We start from the raw sequence: 6,043 nt of genomic DNA, 5'->3' as shown, positions 1-6,043 counted from the left end.
CGATATATGACATACGCAGCCTTCGTACTTTCCGACAGGTGTCAAATCAGGGGCATTTTTTTTTTTTTTTTTTAAGCTAGTGTGGCTTTACCAAGAGTTTGGCAAACTGAGTAAGACCTGTGTTATTTACCCAATTTCTGCTATTGCAACATTTAATGTTACGCTGTAACATCCTCACACCCAGCAAACCGCTCTAAGCTCTTAGCAAAAACGAGGGACAGACTCTCTTCACAAGTAGGAAATACGCGGGAAGCACATAGCACAGACTGACAGGGTGATCGTTTCCATCTCGAATTGAAACTAATACATGAGTGGTTACTGACTAGCTCAGATGGGAATGAAACCAGCTCTAGGAATAATTGAATACCAGCCTATATTTAATAGTGCCATTTTTGGGCATGCTGCACATGTTGTGTTTCTGTTCACATTAGGGACTAACCATGCATTTAAAAGTACCGTATTGGCTCGAATATAGGCCACACTCCCCCCCCACTTTAAGTCCTGCCGGGCAGGCAGCGGGGTTAGGATACAGATCCCCCGCAGCGATGCAGGGGACCTGTATCCTACTCTCGGATGTGCTCAGACAGCCTCCCCTGCCAGCACTTTCCACGGGGGGGTGCCGGCACGGGAGGTTGTCTAAGCGCATTGTGGGGACGGTCACCGGCTGACCGTCCGCACGATGCGTTTTACCTCTGCCCCCAAGACTTACCAGACAAGACTCTCGGGGCAGGGGACATCTACGCAATACGCATATACAACTTCCGGTGCCGGTATACGCGCATTGCGTAGATGTCCCCCGCCGGCCCCGCAAGACACCCGGGAGTCTGCTCTGGTAAGTCGGGGGGCATAGTGGCAGCATATCTCGGGGAGGAGGAGGACAGTGGCAGCATATCTCGGGGGGGAGGAGGAGGACAGTGGCAGCATATCTCGGGGTGGGGGGAGGAGGACAGTGGCAGCATATCTCGGGGTGGGGGGAGGAGGACAGTGGCAGCATATCTGGGGGGGAGTGGCAGCATATCTGGGGGGGAGTGGCAGCATATCTCGGGGGGGGGAGACAGAGTGGCAGCATGTTTTTTTGGTGCTTTTTTAAAGAAAAAACGTTTTCTTTAAAAAAGCACCAAACGTTTAGGGTCCGGCCTATATAAGGGGGTGGCCTATATCCGAGCCAATACGGTATATTTGAAAAACATGTTAGTCTTAATTAATATAGCTATATAACAACTCATAATTCCTAATATCACTGTGGCCCAGGACAAGTTGGCTGGTACCAAATGAGAGAGCACCGATATAGTTTATATAATGCAAAAAAAAAAATCTTAGTATGAAATTAACTGTTTTCAAATGTATTTAAATACATTAATGAAATCAAAGTTATTAAACAGAAATTACTTTGACAGTAGGTAATAAACAGCACTGTCATGGTTAGCTATCGGATAACAAGACATACAGGGTGTGAGTTTTGCAAGGTTTAATGATACCAGCCCTTTGGTCACTCACCTAACCATTAACCCGTTGATGACAATTGATGGTTCGGCACGTCATGCGCTAACATCCAGTTAGTGTCAATTGACATGCCAGGACCTTCATGGCTTTAAACGGGTGCAGAAAGCCCAAACGGTGTTGCTTTAATGCCTCAATGTGGAGGCATTCAGCAACACCGAGGTCGACAACAGGTGCCGTGTCTGGCCCCTCCCCAGGGAATCAACGTCCACCATACACTATTTGGCGGCGGACACCTGCTTTAAAAGAGTTTAGGAGACTATCAACGATCACCTGAATAGCGAGGCATTCAGCGACACTGAACACCCACCCTAGGATGCGCTGTGACCGCTCCAGTGATTTTGCCACTCGGAATATGGCAGCTCGTCCTTTTAAAAAAATAGAGTTGAAAAAGCTTCACAGAGGGTCTCTCCTGCTCTACTTGCAGGTTGAATACAGGTACCTGTACAGGTACATGCAAGTCAATGGAGCCCAGCTTTCTAATCACAATGTAATTAGTAAAATAAATGTGAAAAAAATAAAAATAGTTTTATTTGTTATTTTTAAATGGTAACATGTAAAAATATCACAAGGTACTCAAAGATGGCTCCAGCCTGGCTGCCAAACAGGCAGGAACTCTATTGCGTAAACTAATCCCATTAACAGGATGGCTGCCAGGAGGGAGTTTCAGTAGCTAAAGGGGATTAAAGGTTGGGTTGTCTACATGTTAATGAAGTTCTGTGGTTATATGAGTCTATGTTTTACAAGAATAAACCGTTCATTCCTGCTGTACTCAATTCAAGGTAGTTGTGTCTACTTATTGGGTACACATAGCAGGGTTCCAAGGTGTGCATGCTGACTGGTGCTGGAAGTTATTTTGAGGACAACAGGAGGGTACATGTGGGTGATCTCTGGGAGTTACTACAGCTCTCTTGGTGAACCCGTTACATTGGCGCCAGCGGCGGGATCCTCCTTGCAAACGTCCCAGCGGAGTACAATCGGGTATGCCTGCAGCAAGCTAAAGATGGTTCCAGCACTACAGGACGTGTTAGTGCGCAGCAGAGTCGCGAGTTACATAAATGCCTGGATGGAGGCTCTCAGAGTGGACCAGGGTGTCCGGGGAATAGTCCTTCCATCCTCCCAGGAATGGTACGTGCTACAACTGGATTGGCGAATGCAGTACCTGGGAGAACAGCCCCAAGAGGACTTGGTGGCTGAGTTGGAGAAGTTGCTTCCACTTGAAATGACTGTGGATTGTGGATACTGGGCCCTGTATTGGCAGGCCGCGCAGTGGTGCCCAGAGCTGAAGGATGACTACATGCCAGAGGGCGATGACTTTGGTGGCCCAGGATTGATAACAGAAAATTGTATTAGGTTGGTCAGTAAGAGTAAAAAATTAAGGAAACCGCTGTGGTACTCTGCAGAAGTGGCCAAAATCGTGAAAGACAAGAAGTTAGCCTTTAGTAGATACAAAAATACCCAAAGTGAGGAAGATAGACAGATCTATAAAATTAGGCAGAAAGAGGCAAAGAAAGTTATAAAAACTGCCAAATCACAGGCAGAAGAGCGAATTGCCCTATCAGTAAAAAATGGAGATAAAACATTTTTTAGATATATAAATGAGAAAAGGAAAGTTAAACAAGGATTAGTTAGACTAAAAACAAAAGGCATATATGTAGAAGAGGATAAAGGTTTAGCTGACTGCCTCAACGAATATTTCTGTTCAGTTTTTACAGATGAGAATGATGGAATGGGACCTCAGTTGGGAAAAAAGACTGAATCATTTGAAATATGTGAGTTTATCGAGGCGGAGGTTTTACTTCAGTTGTCTAAGGTAAAGACAAATAAGTCGATGGGGCCTGATGGGATACACCCCAAGTTATTAAAAGAGCTTGGGGGTGTACTAGCAAAACCGTTAACTGATATATTTAACGAATCATTGGTAACGGGAGTTGTCCCTGGGGATTGGAAAGTAGCGAATGTTGTGCCTATACACAAAAAAGGCAGTAGGGAGGAGTCGGGCAACTACAGGCCAGTTAGTCTTACATCTGTAGTGGGAAAATTAATGGAAACAATGTTAAAGGAAAGGATTGTTGAACATCTGAAGTCACATGGCTTTCAAGATCAAAAACAACATGGGTTTTCCTCAGGAAGATCTTGCCAAACAAATCTTATTGATTTTTTTGATTGGGTGACTAAAGTAATTGATCAAGGTGGTGCAGTAGACATTGCGTATCTGGATTTCAGTAAGGCCTTTGACACTGTCCCACATAGAAGACTTATAAATAAACTGCAATCTCTGGGTTTAGATCCCAATGTTGTTGAATGGATTAAGGAGTGGCTGAGTGACAGAAAACAGAGGGTTGTAGTCAATGGCGTATATTCAGAACAAGGTCTTGTTACCAGTGGGATACCTCAGGGATCTGTACTTGGACCCATTCTCTTTAATATTTTCATTAGTGATATTGCAGATGGTGTTGATGGAAAGGTATGTTTATTTGCCGACGACACAAAAATTTGCAACAGGGTTGATGTTCCTGGAGGAAGAAGCCAAATGGCAAACGATCTAGGTAAGCTGGAAAAATGGTCAGAGCTGTGGCAATTGGCATTTAACGTGGATAAATGCAAAGTAATGCACCTGGGGCATAAAAACCCAAGGGCAGAGTATAGACTATTTGGTACTGTCCTAACCTCAACGTGTGAGGAAAGGGATTTAGGGGTAATTATTTCTGAGGATTTAAAGGTAGGTAGACAATGCAGTAGAGCAGCAGGTAATGCTAGCAGAATGCTTGGTTGTATAGGGAGAGGTATTAGCAGTAGGAAGAGGGAAGTGCTCATGCCGCTGTACAGATCACTGGTGAGACCTCACTTGGAGTATTGTGTACAGTACTGGAGACCATATCTCCAGAAGGATATAGATATGTTGGAGAAAGTGCAGAGAAGGGCTACTAAAATGGTTTATGGATTACAAAATAAACCTTACCAGGACAGGTTAAAGGATCTTAACCTATATAGCCTGGAAAAAAGACGGGACAGGGGGGATATGATAGAAACATTTAAATACTTAAAGGGAATCAACAAAGTAAAGGAAGAAAGTTTATTTAAAAGAAGAAATAAAACCACAACAAGAGGACACAAGCATAAACTAGAGGGGCAAAGGTTTAATGGTAACATCAGAAAATATTACTTTACGGAAAGGGTAGTGGACGCATGGAATAGCCTCCCAGTGGAAGTGGTAGATGTTAATACAGTAAAGTCATTTAAGCAAGCATGGGATAGGCATAATGCCAAGCTAGATATAGGATAAGGGCAAGTACTAAAGGAGAGTACTCAGAGGTTGGGCAGACTGGATGGGCCTTCTGGCTCTTATCTGCCGTCACTTTCTATGTTTCTATGTTTCTATAATGGAAAGCCTACAGGAGGACCGAGAATTTGGGAGCCCATCGAAATATCGGTGCGAGGAGATCCGGGAGTTCAGGGAAGGGATTCTCGCAGATGTGCCCTGTTACCTGCCCGACTTGTGGACTGATTTCGATTATTTGGTTTACCAAGAATGGATCCTGGAGCAGGCCTACCGAGAACTCTTTGACTGTGCAGAGCGCAACTGGCCCCTGCCCACTCCCTTCTCTCACCCCAGACACTTTGCCCTATTCCCCACAATATAGCCCAGAAACTGACCGAGACCTCCCCTGCATGTCCCAGCCAGATCCCCCAGCTGAACTGCTGGCATTGAGGCAGAGCACTGCTGGCCTCTGCCCACCCCTTCCACTTGTTCCCATGCCTGACCGCAGCAACCAAAGAGAGTCTGGTCAGGCAGCCACAGAGTTGGTGGTGCTCCTGGATTTTACAAATGCAGCTGAAGCGCTCCCCTCTGTGACCCCAGCTCCATTGGCTTTACCCCCGCAATGTTGCCCAGAGGCAGTGATTTCTATGGATCCTGTATCCCCAGCAGAAGTGTTGACAATGGGAGAGAGGCAGATCGACATCTCTCCCCAGCAGATGGAGTATACAGGAGGGGATGCATGTGGCTTCCCTCCCCTCGCAGTGGATCATGCAAACATTTGTACCATGCAGGTGGATTGGACTACGGTTGCCACCTGCAGTCCCCAGAGGTGCCGGGCAGTCAGAACCCCATATGGAAGGGACCCCAGCCTCTCTGTTTTCTCCCCAGCGGCTGAGAGAACTCCAGGGAGAAGGCACATTTGGCCCTTCTTCCCAGCGGCAGTTACGTTGTTTGGGAGAAGCAGAGTGCGGCTGGGTGAGTAATGCTCTTTTGTTAAATTGTTTTGGGGAGTATCAATTTGTGGCTGGCAGTGGTGGTCTAGATATACAGACTGACTTCGGAGTCAAACCGTGTGGGGTCTTATCAGACGTCAGTCTCCCCCAGAAAAAGGAGATATGTGATGGAGTGTGTGACAGAACGGTCCATCACTCGGGCCCCTGGAGGTCCACAGATTATGGACCCTGCCTCCATGCCCTGGCGAGTGGGACTGTTGTCCTCGTCTGGGACCCAAACTCCCCAGTCATTGAATGCACTCCAGTACTGGTTAGTGGGACAGGTGCC

The sequence above is a fragment of the Spea bombifrons genome, chromosome 2 (assembly GCF_027358695.1).
Source record: "Spea bombifrons isolate aSpeBom1 chromosome 2, aSpeBom1.2.pri, whole genome shotgun sequence".
Lineage (NCBI taxonomy): Eukaryota > Metazoa > Chordata > Amphibia > Anura > Pelobatidae > Spea > Spea bombifrons.
The sequence above is the reverse complement of the archived record's forward strand: the minus strand, read 5'-3'. Positions refer to the sequence as shown.